Source organism: Ambystoma mexicanum, chromosome 12, assembly GCF_040938575.1.
Source record: "Ambystoma mexicanum isolate Mex_15411 chromosome 12, UKY_AmexF1_1, whole genome shotgun sequence".
Lineage (NCBI taxonomy): Eukaryota > Metazoa > Chordata > Amphibia > Caudata > Ambystomatidae > Ambystoma > Ambystoma mexicanum.
Window position 1 is genome coordinate 269,089,210 of NC_090936.1, and position 23,792 is coordinate 269,113,001.

A 23,792-nucleotide genomic window follows, 5' to 3' on the forward strand; every position below is an offset into this window, starting at 1 on the left:
TTCATACTTCAAAGTTCTAATTTACCCCATAATCGGGGATGTGATACACAATCAAAAGCTGCTGAATAATCTATAAAGCAGAGACATAGGCCACTGCCATCAGCCTGCTGGACATCGGCAGACAAGAGTTCTAATGCCCATATAGAGTATACAGTACAGCATCCCCTTCTAAAGGCAAGTTGTTGTGGTTTAAGTAACTTCATAGTCTCAGCCCAGCTACAAAGAAGCCACATCGTAGTACTTTTGAAAAAATCTTGCTGCTAGCGTCCCACATGGTGAGTAACCAGAATTTACTGGGCTCTGCATTTGTGCCCTTTTTGTGAACCGGAATGAGGGTCGACCACCGCCAGATGTTTGGTATAATACCACTGTGTATAATCTTGGCAAACATAATTGCTAGTATTTTTGTCCATTCGATTGGGTTCCTCTTAAATACTATGTTGGCTCCGGCTGGGCCGGGGACCATAGAGGCCTTTAGATTGACTGTGATATTTAATATGTCAATAACACCAACAGAACCACCATTCAGGTTGGGGCTCAAGCTACAGTGAGTCACACGCCAGGTAAAATAGTGGCAATTTTCCAACCTTCAATGGGTTGCAATGAAGACTCAGTTGTTGATGTGGATCAGTACTACATGCAGTTCTAGCCCTAATGGCAGACTGCATCTGAAATGCATGCTGCCACTCTTTTGAGGATGCAATAAAATCACAACCTAGTTAAAACATAAGAGGAATTAGATGTGATTGAAATGATAGAGTATATGAATGGAGATGGCACAGGGGCAACGTGCTGGTCTTGGAAGCAAGACCACGCAGGGCAACAAAGGTATGAATCCCGGATCTGCACTTAGAAACCTTACTCAGGTATTAAGCGTGTTATAAAAAAACAATTAAAATTAAATGTAATATTCTATCAATTGTATATGAGAAAGCATATGAAAGTGTAATTCAATATTGCTATGTGATCATATGGATGGGACAGAGTTTGCTCTGAACATTTAATTTTGGTTTTTAATATCACCAAACTCCACATCCCCACAGCTGTATTTCAGTTTAAATTTATCAGGCTCCACCCTAACCAGTCGGAATCCCAATATAATTCCTTAACATAGCAGGTCCAAAAAGCTCTGTAATTCCACAAAGCTCCTTAAGAGTTTCTGCAGAAAAATGGCTACCATATAGCTGCCAGAACTTTCTGGCATCATGGGGTTTGATTAACCCAAACACCATCTTCCAAGTTAGAAGAGAAAATAATATATTTATGCTACCGCAGCCAATTTTTTATTGGGTGGCAGTATCCCAATCTGTTTCTTTATGGGAAAAATAATAGCATTAATTCTCTTGATGGAAGCTACTGCCGAAACGAAGCACAACTTTCTGTCTATGTATGACAATATTAAAGAGAGGTAGGTTTAAGGAACTCATGGTGGCACAGTGAAGACAGAAATAAGTGATCACAGTTCAAGGGTGTTTATTGAACTTTATATTGGGTGAGATACATGCCTAATCTAAACCTAAATCTAAGATGGGAGAAAGTTACGATCATTAAATAAAAATAAGGCAGTCCGAGTGGCATCTTGTCAAATGAAAAGGGCCTATACAAAAAAAAAACTTGCCTATCCTTACCACTAAGTTGCAAAAAGAGTTTATTTGTTTGTTTGTTTTTATTGCTTGTATTGCGCACCAGACCCACGGGTAACCGGGTGCATTTTTATAAGACAATTTACAGCTTAGTTACAGGAAAAACACATGGCAAAAAGAAACAAGAAATATACAGAGAATATATATACACAAGATACACAGCAGGCAGGAGTGATGGTGTGCGTATTTACAGTTCTACATAAGCAGGCAGTAGCTGTTAGGCAGTAGGTGTGTGCAAAGTGCAGAAGTGGAGATAGATGCAGGATACATCCAGGCGGTAAGGTGGTCTGCGTCCTTGATCCACCTTGTAAGGTTGTGTCGGAAGGTGAAGTATGGTTGGTTTGTCCGCAGGGTGGGTGGTAGAGAGTTCCAAAGTTGAGCTGCTTTAACCTGGAAGCTACAGCCACTGACTCTGGACAATTTAAATCTGGGTGTTGAAATGTTGTTAGAGTTAGCGGATCTGGTGAGTCTTGCTGGTTTTGTTCTCGTGAATCTCGCAGAGAGGTAGCATGGTGCGGCATTGTTTAGGCATTTGTAAACAAGTGAGGCCACTTTTCACTGGATTTTCTCCTGAGTAGAGAGCCAGTTGTTGGCCCTTCTGAGTTTGGTGATGTGGGTTCTCCTGGGAATGCCTGATGCTGCTCCAAGCGCGTTGTTCTGTAAGATTTGAATTTTTTTGATAACTTCCTTGTTGGCCCCAATATAGAGCGAGTTGCAATAGTCCAACTTTGATAACACGAGCGCACTCGCAAGTGGGATGCAGCTATTGTTGGACAGGAAGGGTTTGCCTGCTCTTATCAATTTGCAGGTGTAGGCGGTGGCAGAAGCCATTGCGTTCACCTGCTTGTTGAAAGGGAGGGTAGAGTCCAGGTAGAAACCAAGGGTTTTTACCTCGTGAGCGGTTGTAATTTGGTTATTATCTATGTTAAAAGAGGAGCAGATGGGGCCCAGTTTTTTGAGGGTGGCGGGTGTGCCAAGGATAATGATTTCAGTTTTGTCATCATTCAGGCATAGTCCATGAGTGGCCATCCATGCCTGGATGATGAGATACACCCTGTTCACCAAGGCCAAATCCTTATCATGATCACCAGTAAGTGGTAGGAGAATCTGGGTATCATCTGCATAGTTAGTGTAGGTGATACCAAGAAGGTCCAGATCATCGAAAAGGGGCTTCGTGAAGATGTTGTAGAGTGTAGGAAAAACGCAAGATCCTTGGGGCACGCTGCATGTAATGGGGATGGGGTCTGCTGCCGCGGTGGTGGAGAAGAGTCTCATGGTCCTATTATTGAGGAAGGATTGGATCCATTCTGTGGCTTCTTCAGAGAAGTGCACAGCCATGTCCAAATGCCTACAAAGGACCTTATGGTCAACAAGGTCAAATGCAGCTGATAAGTCCAAAAGGAGGAGTAAGGCTGGTTTTCCTTGATCCCTTAGCTCGTCAATTTGTGCTTTTAGATCTAAAAGGGCTGTTTCGGTGCCGTGCTGGGGACGGAAGCCAGACTGCCGTGCTCCTAGCAGGTTGTTGGTTTCAAGGTGTTTCTGAAACCAGTGTGGGATATTCACCAGAAAAGAAAGAGGTGTTCACAAAATGATAAGTTAGGATGGTATGGCTGGGTGTCCCTTCCCCACGTTTTTAGCACGGGACAAGGCGGGACTTCTGAGCACAGCACACTCATGGGCCTCTCCAGAGGTGGCACACAATTTCATTTGAACAATACCAGAACCTTCACGGGCCAAGTCTCTTCTCTGCAAAGTCTCTTGCCTTAGAAGGCCTGATCGATTAAAACAAACAAAAGTTCCTTCTTTAATCTTGAACCTTGGGCAGTTGCTCTTTGACCCTTGGATCTCCCACTGCCGGGCTCAGATCCTTCTTGCAACTTGGGCATCCCTCCGTCTGGTTCACTACGGTCTCTCAAATACAGCTTGCAACTTCCCACTGTGGACAACGCTCGGCCGGGTTCACTCTTGTCTACACAGTTTTCATGGGTGTATTACTCTTCACCCCAACTCTCAGGCATCCCTTAAACCGGGTTCATGTTTGCCAAATATATAGTTCACTTTACGTTATCACAATGCAGGATTGACTCTCCTTAAGCGTTCTATTGGTAATGGGTCAGAGATTTTCGAGTGTACAAGGGATTTGATGTGACCCTTGTAGGATCACTCTGACACCACACGCCACCCTTTCCTAGGTCCTTCTGGTACTTGTAGTTTCAACATGGAAGGGGCCAGGAAGAGTCCTCTGAATTAGCACTCCTGCGGTGCCTGACCACTCTGCAGCTGGCCCTTTTCTGGGCTTCCCCCAAAAGTTCAAACACACACAAGTTCTTTGTTCTCAAGTTCTTGCATTCATCTAATGTTGCACTTGCAACCTTGGGCTCAATGCAATTCAGTTTGCTATCAGCTTACTCCGACTCACCGATTGTGACGGGTCCACTGGCTTGGTTTGCTTCTGGAGTCAAGGATGGTACCACAGTAGCCAGCGTGCTTCCCCGCCCTTGTTATCAATGCGGGAGGCCCTCATGCACCGGTGACATTTGTTACTATACACATCAGCTGTGCTTCCCGATCTTGTAAGTTCCTTTTCGGAGGCTTCATCGGTCTGAGGTGAAAAGGGCAAGGGCAGTTGTCCCTTCGTCATCCCTCCAGGTCTTGCCACCTTTCTCTTCCATTTGAACTCCAGGTTCGGTATAACTGTTTCCTTGTGCGTTCAGTCTTGCTCGTAGTGTGCTCTCGTGCTCTGCCTTTTATCCCTCTGGGGAAGGTAAAGGGCCGTCGGGTGTGTGTGATTATTGTCAATTGCCTTACTCTTGTATTGGGGCATGTCAGGTAAAGGGCTCTGGTGTTCGTCCGTTGTCTGTTATGGTGTAGGAAAGTGTTCATGTTGGAAAAAGGGGGTATATGGGGGGGAAAAGGTGTTACAAGGAAGTGGGTACCGCATCACAACCTTCCGTGTCCCACTTCCACTCCTCAAAAACCCCTCATCCAGGTGATCCTCCCACACTGGCCCACCCCAGGAACTGGATCCATTAGTGATGGCCTTATCCAGGCCACCTGGATGACAGATCTCCAGGGACTAGCGGGTTAAACACCTTCAGGTTTCTCACATAGGGTACCTTTTTGCTGCATGATCACATGTTTTTGGTGCATTGGGGTAGGCCACAAGTATTCCAATAGGGAATACATATACTCATTTCATATCTGCAGCAGTTCCTCCAGGGAATGGTGACAAGCAACAACTAAGGTGTTAATTCTTTGTCAACATTCCCTTCAGACCAAATTAATTTATTCCCCTGCAGATTGCAGGTGGTGCGTGCCAGGGAGCGACTCTTATTAGCCTGTTTGTCTATTTGGAAGGAAGCACACAGCATGGCATGATCACTCAAAGGGGAACAGTTGACATCATACTTCAAAACCAGGAGTGACAAACATGCTATCCAGGCAGGACAAGATTTTTCTGCTCTGCTGAGTAGTAACCGTGAGCAAAGTGTCGCAATCGCTAGGGTGAAGTGGTTCCAAATTACATTTCAGCAACATCTCTGTCCACCTACGTCCCTTGTTTAACAAGCCACCTATATGTTTAGTCCCTGTTACAGTGGAACGCGTGGGCATATCCTCCCTGGACTCAAGCAACCATTCATCGGCAACACCTATACAATGAGCATTACAATCACTGGCCAACAATATTGCCCCACCAGGATATTTCAGCTGCCATCCCTGTAAGACCTCCTTTATTATGGTACACAGGGCCATAGTATACATGCCATCAGGAGGATCGTAAAGGTTAACAATAAGGGTGCCAACGTCTTCAAAAGGAAAATTGGTGATCACAATGCCTAACCAATAAGAACATTCTACTTCTTTGTCATAGCAATGTGCGTCCAAATAAGTTTTCACTCCAATACATAGGCTGCCCTTGGGGCGCCCCTTGGCAGAGTTTATAGCTGCACGAGGGAAAGCCATATAGACGTCCAGTATGAAATTGAATGTCAGTCAAGTCGTTGGGTAAGGAATAAATCCACCGAGCAAACGGCATTAAGCCCATCTACATGAGTAGAAAGACTTGAAGCTGCTAGTGTTCCAAGAGAGAACTTGCCAGGAAGGAGTTACCGCAGGGTGTTGCCAGTCGGTCACATAACGTCTGGGTAGTATACCGGCCATGAGATGAAGTGAGCGGCTCGTGAGCGACTAGTGAGACTAGAGAGACATGCTAGCCCCGGTGCTTATTATTTGTTAAAGGCGGTTGATAATATTTGTCAAGACTGTTTCGGTGGTTATTGATATTGATATTTTATTTCTATCACGCACGTACACAAGTGTTTCAGAGCGCGACAAGGCAAGGGCGAAAAGTAGCAGTTTTGGGGTGGAGGTAACACAGCGTAGACGATAAAAAAAAATAACTATATAGAACTGTTTTTACTGGACAGTCCATGAGCTGTCACTGCATTATATTGTCCTCTGCCTACTCTCTATAGATTACTAGATTGTAGAGTGTGCAACAATAAGAGGGGCGAGCAGAGTGGCGACTGTTAAAGGGCTTTGTTACTAAAGTGCATCAGTGTCTATTTATGAAAATGTGCTGGTGATGCGAGAAAGAATTATCATAACAGGACTGCACTAGTAAGACCATAGAGGCAGCGGCGAGCACAACATCGGTGACACTTGTGATTGTTTTTGCCGCTGCTGATGCCTGGAAATGTTGCAAATAAGGCAAAAGTAACAAGGAGCGGAAGTGGGCACTGAAGTGCTGGTCTGCGGTGGTCCACGGGGTGTCAGAATATCGCCCAAGGAATGCTCACCCTTGGCGATTCAAGCAAGTAGTGGCAATATATCGACGAGGACAAGCCAGAGTGGACGGTGAGCCATATTTTTGTAATTCAATGTACACCCTACCACCGCCATATATACAGCAGGAGCTGTGTTTAATACGTCACAGTATAGGGGTGTGCTGACTTTCCCAGCCTTAGCCAGCCATACCTAAGAGTTGCTCCAACCGGAATAATCGGGAAGTGGAGCTGCGGGTGGCTGTTGCCCCTGCCGGCTGTCCTTGTGGTGAATCGTAACTTCGTGTCTTTGCCATAACACATCACTACTTCCTCTCCCCCTGAATGGCCTTTGGCAAGGTGAGTTTAACTTTGGGCCATAACTGAAGGTGGGTCTCCATAGAGGCCATTGTGAGAAGACCACGTACCAGGAAGAAGTCTTCTGCCTCTTTGCTTATTTTATACTGCCTGTATAGGTATTGGATTTTAGATGATTGGGTCTGTGCAGTGTAAATTATAACACCTCCATTAATCCAAGAGATAGGAGGCAACCCCAAATCAAAGGAATTGAGGAAGCACACACAAGGATGGTGAGGTGAGGGTGGAGCCTCAGACTAAGCATGCTCCTTAAGCTGTCGGGCCTGCCTTCCCTGCCCAGATGCCGTTCTAGTACTCGTGTGTATTGTTACTCCCAGGTCATTGTGAGGCTGATTCCTCCCTGGTATTGGAAGCGAGACCGAATTGGATAAGCAGGCAGATTACACTGCTAGCTGAGGCTGACTTTGGCCTCACTTGGTTTTCTTTTTAAAGAAGGGATTTTAATGCACACATTTTAAATGTTTTAGATCAACATTTTGATTGTTATATTTTTATTGACAACCGTGGGCCTTGTGTTTTATTAGAGTTTATCATTTATCTTTCAACAACACTGCTAAAATGGCTAAAAGAAAAGCAGCTCAAGCTAACCGCCAAATGGGGGGGGGATCAAGTGAGCTTTTAAATCTTTTGAACCTATAAGGGATGTTAAAACCCTCATAATTGAAATGAAGGACCTTTTACATGACATTGAAGGCCACAATGCGAGTATAAAAGATGCTCTGAATCCCTGAAAGGCAGCAGCAGCGTTTAATTGTATCTTGGAAATGGAAGATGTTAAAATTCTTTCTGGGAGCGTATCACCGGTTTTAAAACCAACATTATTGCCAAGTACAAATAGGCGATATGAGAAACAAAAAGACCCTATGGACACTATGAGATAGGGAAGTTTGAAGGTCAAGATGGTGGGCGTAATTGTCCTGTCCACCTCTGCTAATAGAAATAATGAGGTTCAGATTATTGAATTACACCCAAAAGTGGTGGACCTCTTAACATTGGAAAGTCCCCTTAGAATGCAGAAGGAGATAATGGGGTGAATCCCCAATCACCCCAGATGTGAGCAAGGGACCCATAGAAAATCTGGTTCCAACCGCAACCAGGCACCCGATATTGGGGACTAAGCCACTCATGGATGATGGTGTAACTGTACAAAAGGGGATAGGTGCATCTGGAGGGGATACCCGGATGGTACTAAAATGGCAACTCAAGGACAAGCCCAACTCAGGGAGGTTAGTCAAGGTACAGAGACAGATATGGCAGGTGAAACAAGTAAACCCCCGGAGGGGGATAAAGGGAGACACCCTAGGGTCACTTCGGGGTGAGCTGCAATCCCTAATAATGTGTGAGTTGATGGAAAAAGCCATCAGGGATAACTGTTATCATTTTGGAACTGAATTGATGTGTATTAAGGAGAGGCTGCTGAGGGTGTAAACAATCACATAGGGTTACAGTACCCAAGGGAATAGAACATACCGCAGTGCAATTCTTACAGCGATACCCGGAACTGCTCCACCATTAATAAATCCTACCATGGATAAACCACGCTCCTGCCTGCAGAGGAAGGTGTTTAATAGTATGCCTGTCCAAGTGAACAGAGGGAATATGAGGGAGCAAAGATCCTATTCAGACTTTTTTGCTACAAATGGGCATACCCAGAATCTGCATATACCTAAATCCATCTCGCCCTGGATTTGCCACCAAATTCAATTTCCCTAGGGCATAGGAGAAGCAGAGGTTGGGAGCGTGTTCCCCCACTGGTACCCAAAATCACCCAAATGTAAGAAGTGGGGTAGGACAGAATAACCCCCCCCCCCCGTAACACTACACAATGTAGTAAAAGTTGGAAATGGTATTCATGAAACACAAGTGTATTTGACTAACCAGTGTATCTCCTGCTTTAGGCTTACAAGAGGGTGCAAGTCCATAATTAGGAGCGATATAACAAACTGTGAGACAGACTATGCCTAAAACTAATGATGATATGGTTGAGGTTTCTTTGAAAAGTGAGTTCTTGAGGGAAGTCCTACTGTCCATTGAGCTTCGGGCATATTCCCTAAACCCCCCACTCCGCCCAGGCCCCAGAATAACAATTAGGCCAACCATTAACAACCAAACAATGGGCATTTCATATGTAAAATGTGCACCGGGTGGAATTGTGAATAGTGGGGTCTATATATACTAGACATGGGGCAAGCATTAACCAGGCAGGTATTGACTTGGATGGAGTGGAATGACAACCCCTTATCCCCGTAGTGGAGCAGCAACCTGATGGGAGAGAAATCAAATTAATCTCATGGAACATAGCTTGCCCAAGGAAACACCTGGCAGATCCCGACTGGTGCCGCTTCATTCGGGGATATGACGTAGAGTCCTTTCAAGAAACCTGGGATTTGGGGCTCATCCCATTCCAGGGGTATGAGGTGTTGCAGGTCCCGGCAACTAAGGGGAAAAAGGTGAGACCTTTTGGTGGCCTGGCAATATGGGTAAATACTGAACTTGATTGGCAAATGTTAAATATCGAATCTGGTTCTCCAGATGTCCAGTATTTGGTGTGCAATCCAATCATTCACCATGTTTAATGTTTATAACCGAGTCACAAACAAACATTCGACCAGTACAATATAATTGGCAAGGAAACTCGCAGAAACCAGGGAAGTGAAAGAGGGTATGGGCCTCCGGAGTATACCGGTTGGTGACTTGAACCTGCAAATTTAACCCATGGCTGATATGGTGGGTTTTGTGATGATTATGATGAGGTGTGGGATAACCCTGCACTGGAATCCTCAATGCCAAGGAGGACACATCTGCAGGTCTTGCCTGTGCAACTTCTCTCCTTGGCACAGACTTAAGGGCATGTGATGGGCACTTTGTGGAGGACCAGCCAGCCAAGCCCACATATCGGGGGAATAATGGTGCCTCACACATTGACTACATCCTCTTGACTGTGAGAATGTGGATACATGCAACAGCCTTTTAGTTTTTAGATAAACATGGAAGCAACCACTGCCCATTGTCCCTAAAATTGATATATATGGGTAAGCAAGAGAGGGCTCACCAGTGTAACCTTAGTAATACAATTCAAATCCTGGGACAATCTTTGCAAAGGACTAAAGGGTCTAATGTTGACCTAATTAATCTCCCTGAATCCTGGTATTTATGCATCAATCCTGCCATATTTGGAGTGGCTACTATCCACCGAACATTCGGATGGCAAAGTTTACGTAGCATACGATAGGTTCATTTTGGGTGTTCAACCATTTGTCACAAAGTCCAGTAAGAGAGTAAAAAAAGTGCTATCAAAAGCGCTTGTTGGTATGATGAAGATTGTAAGACAGCAAAGGTTGATATCCTAGTCTGCCTAAAGAGTGGCTTGAATATTGATAGGGCTGAGTTGAGGAGTCTAAGAGCGCAGTATAGATGTTTAATTAAGTCTAAAAAAGAGAGTTATGTACAGGAAGAATGGGAAAGGCTACATGAGTGCTCCAAATCCGGGGATGCCAGATCATTCTGGGAAATCGACAGTGGCAATAATGAAGGTGGTCGTAATGATTTGGTTGATGATATTACCCCGAGTATGTGGAAGGAACATTTTCAGAACCTCTACAGGGCAGTAACCCCAGTTGAGTCTCAGGGAATTTTAATACATACGGTAGGTTGTGGGAACCAAGACAGAAAGGGAAAACATAGATCCTATCCAGGTGGAGTTACTGGAAGTTACAAATGCTATGCAACCCCAGAGGTGGGGCCACATTCCTATCTATTTAATTGACGATGAACCGGGTGCGTGGGTACCGGTATTGTGGCAATTGTTCAACGTAATTCTTAGGCTCAACAAAATGCCCCTGTCCTGGCAGAATGCCACCATTATCCCAATCTATAAAAAAGGAGGAAGAGAGGATCCATCTAATTTTAGTCTGATTTCGTTGCTGGATGGGATGCGGAAAGTGTTTACCAGAATTATTTATGAGCATCTCCAGTCATGGGTAGTACAGGAGGAAATACCTGATCATCTCCAAACAGGTTTTTGGCCAAAGATAAGTACCTCAGACCAGGTGTTCTATCTACAGCTGGTCATACAGAAGTATACAGTCCTGAGAAATATGAACATATAATCTGTGTTCCTGAATCTCAGGACCGCTTTTGACTGTGTGTCCTGGGAAATACTGTGGCCTGTATTGGCCAGAAGAGGGGTACTTGCAAGCCTTCTACAGATTATTGAACAACTCTATTCACATAACAAAGCTACTTTGCAATGGTGTCTAGAGGGCAAACTGACTGATCCATTCATGGGGACCAGAGGGGTCAGGCAAGGTTGTGTGTTCGCCCCTCTGTTGTTCCTAATTTACATTGATGAAGTCACATGCTATGTAAGATTGAAAGGCCTTGACCAACCAAAACCTGGAGCAGAAGCAAAACCAATACTCCTTCTTGTGGATGATGCCATCTTGCTATCAAGATCAGCGGGGGGTTTGGAGACTATGCTTGCGGCTTTTGTAGAAATACGTACCAAGCTCCAACTTGAGGTAAACATAGGGAAGACAAATCTCTAATATTCAGACCAAAATTTTAAAATGTTTGCTAAAATTAAATTAAATATCAATGGCAGATCCCGGCCATGGTTCGCCCAGATCAAAAATGTCTGATGAAATTAAATCTAGGCCAATACTGGCATAACCCTCTGGGCATTACGAAAGTGCTTGCAGAAAAGGTAAAGTGTGCTTCACAGGAGGTGGCTGAAGTGGATTTGTTAAACGCATGTAGTAGGCTGGCATCGGGGTACCACTATCTGGTTAATAAATTATGCTTGGGCTTTGAAAACGATCTAGATGTGGTTAATCCCTCCTATGCACGCAACCTGTACATGAAATACAGGTTAGGGCAACTGAACCTACCATATCGTACAAGCAAATGGGATCCAACTGGAAGTGACTTATGCCCGGCCTGCAGTTCAGCCAGGGAATATTTAAATCCTTTCTGTTTTTCTGTCCGGAATACTATGAATAAGTAGCTAGGAATAAGTACCTAAAGACAATCTGTAATGCACATGGTATACGTGTCAAGACTAAACAATCCTTCCCTTTTTCCCTCTTCACCTGAATCCTCCAAAGTGCTTCTGGAGGTCTCGGAATCCTTCTTTTTTCGAGATGGCTTGTTCTCCTTGAGGCTCTTATCCTTTTTCTTTGGTGCAAATAAGGGCGAGCTCCTGCGGAGGCCACCTTGACCTGTTTGTATTCCCAGGTTGCGGAGAACCCTGAGGAGCAAGCTCCCAAATTCCAGGGAAAAGGCCTTTCTGGCAGAAAAAAACGCTGTTGTGGTTGTTCAGGCTGAATGTAGCAGTAGAACTTGTAAGTTGGAGTACTCGGAACAGTGAACTAAGTTTGAGAGTTGAAAGAATCCCACAAAACTGTGGAATGTAGATGTCGAACATACAAGTCCATGAAAGTCCTCTGGAACTGAACGCCTGTATACAACTGGAGTATACAAGGACTTGGCAATAGGCTCCAGGAAGATAGGCGAACCAAGGGTTTAGCCGATGAGTTAAGGAACAACACTGCAGATAGAAAGGAGGCAGCAGTAGAAATTCAATGAGAAATACAGCCAAAAGTAACAGGATCAGAGAGAAAGATTAGGCGTTAGGAAAGGATGAGTTATGAAGAAAGGAAGAAGACACCGCGACAGAGTGCAGTAAAGAAAGATGCAGAAAGCACCGCGAATAAGAGCAGTAAGGAAAGATGAAGAAACACCGCTAGCAGGAGTGGTAAGGAGAGGGAAGAAAGCACCACGAGCAGGAGCATCAAGGAAAGATGCACCAAACAAGGAAGTTGGACCAGGTACCGAGTAAGTAAGAAGACTCGTAAGGAAGTTACGAGTGGAAAGGCGTACAAGGTAAACAACGAAATGGAGATAAGGTAAGAAGAAAATAAATATAACAGTTAAGGTGCGTAAAAGACAAACAGACTACACCGCGAGGCGCAGAACAACGAAAGAGAGAGAGAAACCGAAAGTAAATAAACATACGAATGAAACCAAACTGAAAGAATCTCCCAAAAGGGCGAAGAATGGAATAATATTCATGAAGGAGGACAGAGCAGAAAGAGTAACAGGGAAGAATGAAGTTCAAGTACAAAGGCTGGTACAACAGGAGCGGAGTACAAACGAAGCGCAGGTAACCAAGAGACGGACACAACGTGCAGAGTGAAAGGAAGTGTCTGTAGAAATAGAGGCGGCCATCTTGGGGGAAGACTGGACCGCCAAGTATGGTTCTAATGCCCCCATACTAACGCATCCTCCACCGGCTCCAGCATGCCCACTGCCGGCGCATGACAGTATGCCCCTGCCTTCTCGGCACCCCTCCAGGCTTAGCTGGGTGAAGCCCATGGAAGCGTTGAATCAATCTGGTAGCATGGATATGGCTCGTAGGTTCCCAGGTCCTTTCGGAAGGAGGGTAAACCTTCCAGTGCACAAGATACTGGAGGGTCCCACATCTGTATCTGGAGTCCACTAGTCTGGAGACTTCGTATTTGTCTGGATCGGGGGGTGTTGAGGTCTTGAGAAAACGGGACATTCGCTTGAATGGGTCATCAGTATATGCTTTGAGGAGAGAGGTATGAAACACAAGATGCACCCTTTTTGGATGATGTGGCAGCTTTAATCTAAATGTGACTGAGTTGATCCTGGAGGAGATCGGAAAGGGACCAATATAGCAGGGTGAAAACCTCCTGCAATGTACCCAGCGAGGCAAGAATTTAGTTGACAAAAATACTAAAGTACATGCCTTCCATTCAGGATTAGGCCTTCTGCCATAGTCATCCAGCCTCTTGTACCCCTTGCGACTCTCCTCAAGAGAACTGAAAGCCTTCTTATGTATGTCCTTGAGATGGGTAAGAAGACTATCGACAGCCAGGGATTTGGTAGGTGAAAATCCATTCCAGGGTAAGTGTTGAGGATCGTACCTGCAAGTACACAGGAAAGGACTCATCTTGATAGCTGATTGTATGGTGTTATTGTAGGCAAACTCTGCCATAGATATGTAGTCTGACCAATCATTCTGTTCAGAGTTACAAAAACATCGAAGGTACTGTTCAAGATTGGCATTGAGACGCTCGGTCTGGCTGTTGGTTTGCGGATGGTATCCTGAAGACAGGGTTCTATGTATACCCAGTTGATCACAAAGGGATGCCCAGAATTTGGAAGTAAATTGGTTACCCCGATCAGACACGATGGTGCAGGGTAACCCCTGTAACCTCACCACTACATCCCTGAGGAATACAGTGGCAGTCTCGGTAGAAGAAGGAACACCCTGGAGGGCAAAGAAATGTGCCATCTTACTGTAGGAATCTACAGTTACCATAATGGCTGTGCAGTTTTTAGAGAGTGGTAAGTCTACAATAAAATCCGTGGATACATGTTCCCAAGGTCTCGAAGGCAATTCTTTCTGTTGGAGTAGACCTGTTGGCTTTTGTCGAGATACCTTGTTGGAAGCACAAACAGGACAGGAGGTGACATAATTCTTTACGTCCAGGCTCATGGAAGGCCACCAGAATCTCATGGAAATGAGGTCAAATGTAGCCTTTTGACCCTTGTGAGCAGACATGGGTAAGTCGTGGCACCACTCCAGGGAGCAAATCTGCAGACTTTTAGAAGGTAAGTAGAGTGTGTGTTTATGGAACAATAGTCCGCCATTCTGGATCCTCAAGTCAAGAGGAAGAACTCCCCTTTCACAGGCCTTGGTTGCTTCTTGCACTTCCTGGAGAAAATGAGTGATCAAGGCAAGAACCCTCTTATTATGTAGCAGTGGCTCGTTACCATGGTAGACACCTGAATCCTCTCCCAGACTGCGAGATAGTGCCTGCCACCACGTTTTTAGAACCTGGAATATACCTGATGACAAAGTTGAAATGGGAGAAGTAGTAAGCCCACCTGGCATGCCTCTAAGTTCTGCACTCCATCTGTTGGAGTACCTTCAGGTTACGGTGATCAGTCCGTAACAGGAAAGGATGGGCAGCTCCTTGGAATAGGTATCACCACTCTTCACAGGCCTGACGTATGGCCAATAGTTCCTTCTCCAATATGGAGTAGTTCCTTTCACTAGCTGTTAGCGTGCGTGAAAAGTAAGCAATGGGGTGTTCAAGACCATCCTTCACCTGAATGAGAACAGCACCTAGGGCACCACCAGAACCATCAGCTTCTACAATGAATGGTTGAGTCTGATCAGGTTGGAGTAAAATAGGAGCAGTGGTAAACAGAGTCTTAAGTTGCTGAAAGGCGGTTTGTGTTTCTGAGGTAAATGCAAATACAGCTCTCTTCTTGAGTAACTTAATGATGGGTAGAACCACATCTGAAAAATTTGGGATGAGTCGCCTGTAAAAATTTGCCAGCCCCAAAAACCTCTGCACATCCTTGATGTTAGTGAGTTGAGGCCAATTGAGAATCGCCTTAACCTTTTCTGGGTCTATCTTAACCCCTTCGGAGGTAAGAATGTATCCTAAATATGACACAGAGGAAACTTCAAAGAGACAATTTTCTGGTTTGGCATACAGATGATGTTTCTGGAGTCGGTGAAGTTCCTCCTTAACCTGTCTGTGGTGCTCAGAGAGTGAAGGGGAGAATATCAGGATGTCGTTGAGATAAACCACCATCGACACAAACAATAAGTCAGCAAATATTTTGTCAACGAACCTCTGAACGACCGCTGGGGTGTTAACAAGTCCAAAGGGCATCACTCTGTATTCATACAGCCCTAGTGGTGCCCTGAAGGCTGTCTTCCAATCATCACCCTCTTTTATCCTTAGCAGATGATAGGCACCTCTGAGATCAAATTTAGTGAAGAACTTAGATCCTTGGACTGCTTCCAGGATATCTCTTATAAGAGGCATAGGATATCGATCCCTGACGGTAAATTGATTAAGCCCTCGGTAGTCTATGCAGGGTCTTAATTCGGCAGAGCCCTTCTTGGAGACAAAAAACAAAGCTGCCCCTCTTGGAGACTTGGATCCTCTAATAAGACCATTTTGGAGGTTGGCATTGAGGTATTCCTTGAGAGTTTCTTTTTCAGGTATGGACAGAGGATACATCCTTCCAAACGGAATCTGTGCATCTTCCTTAAGGTCGATACTGCAGTCTTCCAGTCTATGAGGTGGTAAGAGGTGCGGAAGCCTGTCCTTGAAGACCTCTGAGAAGCTCTAATACTGGACTGGTACCGATGAGGCAGTCTTCTTGGAGAAGTTGATCCGTTCACCAGGCTGCACAGTTTCTTCAGAATTCCGCAGGCATCTTTGGTTGCAATAGGAGGAAGCAAAGCTCAAAGTATTGGCTCTCCAGTCAATCTTGGGTTATGGCGCTGCAGCCAAGGAATTCCCAGTATGACTGGGAAATGGGCGGCTCGTATGATGTCAAAGGTCAGAACCTCCTGATGGTCTCTCAAGATGATCTAGACGTGATGAGTTTCCAAAACGATAGGATCTGAAGATAAGGTTTTGCCATCCACTCCTTCCACAGTAATGAGCTTCTTCTTTTCCTGGAGGGAAATTTTATTCTCTCTTGCCCAGGAAATATACACAAAGTTTCCTGCTGCGCCACAGTCAAGCATTGCCGAGGTCTTGAGGGTAAGGTTTTGAGAAATCATAAATGTGATTGAAAATACCATGAGACGACTGTCTTCATCTTCAGCTATTGACTGGGTGTTGTTGCAGGTGGCTGAGCGCTCTTCCCCGTTACCTCCCCTGCATAGGAATGGGGTTGAGCATTTCCCTAATGCCTAAGTGGTACTTCAGGACAAGTGCGTAACGGATGTTTTGCTGAACCACAGTAGGCACAAAGACCCATCTCACAACTTCTCTTTCTCTCTCCAGACGCCAGAGGACCTCTTGTTGCACCAATCTGCATGGGTTCGTCGAGAGAAACCTTTTCCCTAGGAGTAAGAGGTAAGGAGGGTAACGGAGAGTAGTTGCGTCCTCTTCTTCTTTCATGTCTTCTTTCTGTCAACCTAAACTCGATCTGTAAGGCAGCTGTAACTAGTTCCTGGAAAGGGGCTGGGCGAGAGATACAGGCAAGTTTATCCTTAATTTCTTCATGTAACACCCTTCTAAACAGGGTCTGCTGAGCTGAATCAGGCCGCCCAGAATTGGACGACAATCTTTGAAATTGAGAGACGTAGGACTGAACATCTTGAGATCTTTGTTGGATATCTACCATGCCTTCAAAAGATGAATTCTGCACCTCTGGACGGTCAAACCGGCTCTTGAAGTTTAGCACAAATTGAGCATAGTTGGTCAGAGAAGGATCAGCATTGGTGACCAAAGGTGTAGCCCCGGCAAGAGCATTGCCTACGAGATTAGCTACCAAAAATCCTACTTTCGACCTATCAGTCTCGTAAGCACTTGGACGAAAAGAGAAATATACTTGACAGGCATCCAGGAATTCTTTGAGGAGTTTGGGATTTCCATCGAATTTCCCAAAGGGGAATGAAAGAGGAGGGAGGTCTACACGAGTGTCGTCCCTTTGTGTCACTTGCTGATGAAGAGCGGTGTTTTCGGTCTTGAGTGTTTGAACTTCCACCCGTAGCCCCTGAATAGCATTTACCAACTCCTGGTGATGTTCTAGTGAGTCCATGAGTTACGGTTGGCGTTGTATGCTGTCAAGACTAGACAATCCTTCCCTTTTTCCCTCCTCACCTGAATCCTCCAAAATGCTTCTGGAGGTCTCGGAATCCTTCTTTCTTCAAGATGGCTTGGTCTCCTTGAGCCTCTTATCTTTTTTTTTATGCAAATAAGGGCGAGCTCCTTCGGAGGCAACCTTGACCTGTTTGTATTCCCAGGACGCAGAGAACCCCGAGGATCAAGCTTCCAAAGTCCAGGGAAAAAGCCTTGCTGGCAGAAAAAGCCCTGTTGTGGCTGTTCAGGCTGAATGTGGCAGTGGAACTTGTAAGTTGGAGTCCTCAGAACAGTGAATTAAGTTTGAGAGTTGAAAGAATCCCACAAAACTGTGGAATGTAGATGTTGAACATACAAGTCCATGAAAGTCCTCTGGAACTGAACGCCTGTATACAACTGGAGTATACAAGGACTTGGCAATAGGCTCCAGGAAGATAGGCGAACCAAGGGTTTAGCCGATGAGTTAAGGAACAACACTGCAGATAGAAAGGAGGCAGCGGTAGAAATTCAATGAGAAATACAGCCAAAAGTAACAGGATCAGAGAGAAAGATTAGGCGTTAGGAAAGGATGAGTTATTAAGAAAGGAAGAAGACACCGTGACAGAGTGCAGTAAAGAAAGATGCAGAAAGCACCGCGAATAAGAGCAGTAAGGAAAGATGAAGAAACACCGCTAGCAGGAGTGGTAAGGAGAGGGAAGAAAGCACCACGAGCAGGAGCATCAAGGAAAGATGCACCAAACAAGGAAGTTGGACCAGGTACCGAGTAAGTAAGAAGACTCGTAAGGAAGTTACGAGTGGAAAGGCGTACAAGGTAAACAACGAAATGGAGATAAGGTAAGAAGAAAATAAATATAACAGTTAAGGTGCGTAAAAGACAAACAGACTACACCGCGAGGCGCAGAACAACGACGCAAGATAGAGAGAAACCGAAAGTAAATAAACATACGAATGAAACCAAACTGAAAGAATCTCCCAAAAGGGCGAAGAATGGAATAATATTCGTGAAGGGGGACAGAGCAGAAAGAGTAACAGGGAAGAATGAAGTTCAAGTACAAAGGCTGGTACAACAGGAGCGGAGTACAAACGAAGCGCAGGTAACCAAGAGACGGACACAACGTGCAGAGTGAAAGGAAGTGTCTGTAGAAATAGAGGTGGCCATCTTGGGGGAAGACTGGACCACCAAGTATGGTTCTAATGCCCCCATACTAATGCATCCTCCACCGGCTCCAGCATGTCCACTGCCAGCACATGACAGTATGCCCCTGTCTTCTCGGCACCCCGCCAGGCAATATATCTTCGAGGACAAGCCCGACAAGAGGAATTTGCCACCAAATTCAATTTCCCTAGGGCATAGGAGTAGCAGAGGTTGGGAGCGTGTTCCCCCACTGGTACCCAAAATCACCCAAATGTAAGAAGTGGGGTAGGACAGAATAACCCCCCCCCCCCGTAACACTGCACAATGTAGTAAAAGTTGGAAATGGTATTCATGAAACACAAGTGTATTTGACTAACCAGTGTATCTCCTGCTTTAGGCTTACAAGAGGGTGCAAGTCCATAATTAGGAGCGATATAACAAACTGTGAGACAGACTATGCCTAATACTAATGATGATATGGTTGAGGTTTCTTTGAAAAGTGAGTTCTTGAGGGAAGTCCTACTGTCCATTGAGCTTCGGGCATATTCCCTAAACCCCCCACTCCGCCCAGGCCCCAGAATAACAATTAGGCCAACCATTAACAACCAAACAATGGGCATTTCATATGTAAAATGTGCACCGTGTGGAATTGTGAATAGTGGGGTCTATATATACTAGACATGGGGCAAGCATTAACCAGGCAGGTATTGACTTGGATGGAGTGGAATGACAACCCCTTAACCCCGTAGTGGAGCAGCAACCTGATGGGAGAGAAATCAAATTAATCTCATGGAACATAGCTTGCCCAAGGAAACACCTGGCAGATCCCGACTGGTGCCGCTTCATTCGGGGATATGACGTAGAGTCCTTTCAAGAAACCTGGGATTTGGGGCTCATCCCATTCCAGGGGTATGAGGTGTTGCAGGTCCCAGCAACTAAGGGGAAAAAGGTGAGACCTTTTGGTGGCCTGGCAATATGGGTAAATACTGAACTTGATTGGCAAATGTTAAATATCGAATACGGTTCTCCAGATGTCCAGTATTTGGTGTGCAATCCAATCATTCACCATGTTTAATGTTTATAACCGAGTCACAAACAAACATTCGACCAGTACAATATAATTGGCAAGGAAACTCGCAGAAACCAGGGAAGTGAAAGAGGGTATGGGCCTCCGGAGTATACCGGTTGGTGACTTGAACCTGCAAATTTAACCCATGGCTGATATGGTGGGTTTTGTGATGATTATGATGAGGTGTGGGATAACCCTGCACTGGAATCCTCAATGCCAAGGAGGACACATCTGCAGGTCTTGCCTGTGCAACTTCTCTCCTTGGCACAGACTTAAGGGCATGTGATGGGCACTTTGTGGAGGACCAGCCAGCCAAGCCCACATATCGGGGGAATAATGGTGCCTCACACATTGACTACATCCTCTTGACTGTGAGAATGTGGATACATGCAACAGCCTTTTAGTTTTTAGATAAACATGGAAGCAACCACTGCCCATTGTCCCTAAAATTGATATATATGGGTAAGCAAGAGAGGGCTCACCAGTGTAACCTTAGTAATACAATTCAAATCCTGGGACAATCTTTGCAAAGGACTAAAGGGTCTAATGTTGACCTAATTAATCTCCCTGAATCCTGGTATTTATGCATCAATCCTGCCAAATTTGGAGTGGCTACTATCCACCGAACATTCGGATGGCAAAGTTTACGTAGCATACGATAGGTTCATTTTGGGTGTTCAACCATTTGTCACAAAGTCCAGTAAGAGAGTAAAAAAAGTGCTATCAAAAGCGCTTATTGGTATGATGAAGATTGTAAGACAGCAAAGGTTGATATCCTAGTCTGCCTAAAGAGTGGCTTGAATATTGATAGGGTTGAGTTGAGGAGTCTAAGAGCGCAGTATAGATGTTTTATTAAGTCTAAAAAAGAGAGTTATGTACAGGAAGAATGGGAAAGGCTACATGAGTGCTCCAAATCCGGGGATGCCAGACCATTCTGGGAAATCGACAGTGGCAATAATGAAGGTGGTCGTAATGATTTGGTTGATGATATTACCCCGAGTATGTGGAAGGAACATTTTCAGAACCTCTACAGGGCAGTAACCCCAGTTGAGTCTCAGGGAATTTTAATACATACGGTAGGTTGTGGGAACCAAGACAGAAAGGGAAAACATAGATCCTATCCAGGTGGAGTTACTGGAAGTTACAAATGCTATGCAACCCCAGAGGTGGGGCCACATTCCTATCTATTTAATTGACGATGAACCGGGTGCGTGGGTACCGGTATTGTGGCAATTGTTCAACGTAATTCTTAGGCTCAACAAAATGCCCCTGTCCTGGCAGAATGCCACCATTATCCCAATCTATAACAAAGGAGGAAGAGAGGATCCATCTAATTTTAGTCTGATTTCGTTGCTGGATGGGATGCGGAAAGTGTTTACCAGAATTATTTATGAGCATCTCCAGTCATGGGTAGTACAGGAGGAAATACCTGATCATCTCCAAACAGGTTTTTGGCCAAAGATAAGTACCTCAGACCAGGTGTTCTATCTACAGCTGGTCATACAGAAGTATACAGTCCTGAGAAATATGAACATATAATCTGTGTTCCTGAATCTCAGGACCGCTTTTGACTGTGTGTCCTGGGAAATACTGTGGCCTGTATTGGCCAGAAGAGGGGTACTTGCAAGCCTTCTACAGATTATTGAACAACTCTATTCACATAACAAAGCTACTTTGCAATGGTGTCTAGAGGGCAAACTGACCGATCCATTCATGGGGACCAGAGGGGTCAGGCAAGGATGTGTGTTCGCCCCTCTGTTGTTCCTAATTTACATTGATGAAGTCACATGCTATGTAAGATTGAAAGGCCTTGACCAACCAAAACCTGGAGCAGAAGCAAAACCAATACTCCTTCTTGTGGATGATGCCATCTTGCTATCAAGATCAGCGGGGGGTTTGGAGACTATGCTTGCGGCTTTTGTAGAAATACGTACCAAGCTCCAACTTGAGGTAAACATAGGGAAGACAAATCTCTAATATTCAGACCAAAATTTTAAAATGTTTGCTACAATTAAATTAAATATCAATGGCAGATCCTGGCCATGGTTCGCCCAGATCAAAAATGTCTGATGAAATTAAATCTAGGCCAATACTGGCATAACCCTCTGGGCATTACGAAAGTGCTTGCAGAAAAGGTAAAGTGTGCTTCACAGGAGGTGGCTGAAGTGGATTTGTTAAACGCATGTAGTAGGCTGGCATCGGGGTACCACTATCTGGTTAATAAATTATGCTTGGGCTTTGAAAACGATCTAGATGTGGTTAATCCCTCCCATGCACGCAGCCTGTACATGAAATACAGGTTAGGGCAACTGAACCTACCATATCGTACAAGCAAATGGGATCCAACTGGAAGTGACTTATGCCCGGCCTGCAGTTCAGCCAGGGAATATTTAAATCCTTTCTGTTTTTCTGTCCGGAATACTATGAATAAGTAGCTAGGAATAAGTACCTAAAGACAATCTGTAATGCACATGGTATACGTGTCAAGACTAAACAATCCTTCCCTTTTTCCCTCTTCACCTGAATCCTCCAAAGTGCTTCTGGAGGTCTCGGAATCCTTCTTTTTTCGAGATGGCTTGTTCTCCTTGAGGCTCTTATCCTTTTTCTTTGGTGCAAATAAGGGCGAGCTCCTGCGGAGGCCACCTTGACCTGTTTGTATTCCCAGGTTGCGGAGAACCCTGAGGAGCAAGCTCCCAAATTCCAGGGAAAAGGCCTTTCTGGCAGAAAAAAACACTGTTGTGGTTGTTCAGGCTGAATGTAGCAGTAGAACTTGTAAGTTGGAGTACTCGGAACAGTGAACTAAGTTTGAGAGTTGAAAGAATCCCACAAAACTGTGGAATGTAGATGTCGAACATACAAGTCCATGAAAGTCCTCTGGAACTGAACGCCTGTATACAACTGGAGTATACAAGGACTTGGCAATAGGCTCCAGGAAGATAGGCGAACCAAGGGTTTAGCCGATGAGTTAAGGAACAACACTGCAGATAGAAAGGAGGCAGCAGTAGAAATTCAATGAGAAATACAGCCAAAAGTAACAGGATCAGAGAGAAAGATTAGGCGTTAGGAAAGGATGAGTTATGAAGAAAGGAAGAAGACACCGCGACAGAGTGCAGTAAAGAAAGATGCAGAAAGCACCGCGAATAAGAGCAGTAAGGAAAGATGAAGAAACACCGCTAGCAGGAGTGGTAAGGAGAGGGAAGAAAGCACCACGAGCAGGAGCATCAAGGAAAGATGCACCAAACAAGGAAGTTGGACCAGGTACCGAGTAAGTAAGAAGACTCGTAAGGAAGTTACGAGTGGAAAGGCGTACAAGGTAAACAACGAAATGGAGATAAGGTAAGAAGAAAATAAATATAACAGTTAAGGTGCGTAAAAGACAAACAGACTACACCGCGAGGCGCAGAACAACGAAAGAGAGAGAGAAACCGAAAGTAAATAAACATACGAATGAAACCAAACTGAAAGAATCTCCCAAAAGGGCGAAGAATGGAATAATATTCATGAAGGAGGACAGAGCAGAAAGAGTAACAGGGAAGAATGAAGTTCAAGTACAAAGGCTGGTACAACAGGAGCGGAGTACAAACGAAGCGCAGGTAACCAAGAGACGGACACAACGTGCAGAGTGAAAGGAAGTGTCTGTAGAAATAGAGGCGGCCATCTTGGGGGAAGACTGGACCGCCAAGTATGGTTCTAATGCCCCCATACTAACGCATCCTCCACCGGCTCCAGCATGCCCACTGCCGGCGCATGACAGTATGCCCCTGCCTTCTCGGCACCCCTCCAGGCTTAGCTGGGTGAAGCCCATGGAAGCGTTGAATCAATCTGGTAGCATGGATATGGCTAGTAGGTTCCCAGGTCCTTTCGGAAGGAGGGTAAACCTTCCAGTGCACAAGATACTGGAGGGTCCCACATCTGTATCTGGAGTCCACTAGTCTGGAGACTTCGTATTTGTCTGGATCGGGGGGTGTTGAGGTCTTGAGAAAACGGGACATTCGCTTGAATGGGTCATCAGTATATGCTTTGAGGAGAGAGGTATGAAACACAAGATGCACCCTTTTTGGATTATGTGGCAGCTTCAATCTAAATGTGACTGAGTTGATCCTGGAGGAGATCTGAAAGGGACCAATATAGCAGGGTGAAAACTTCCTGCAATGT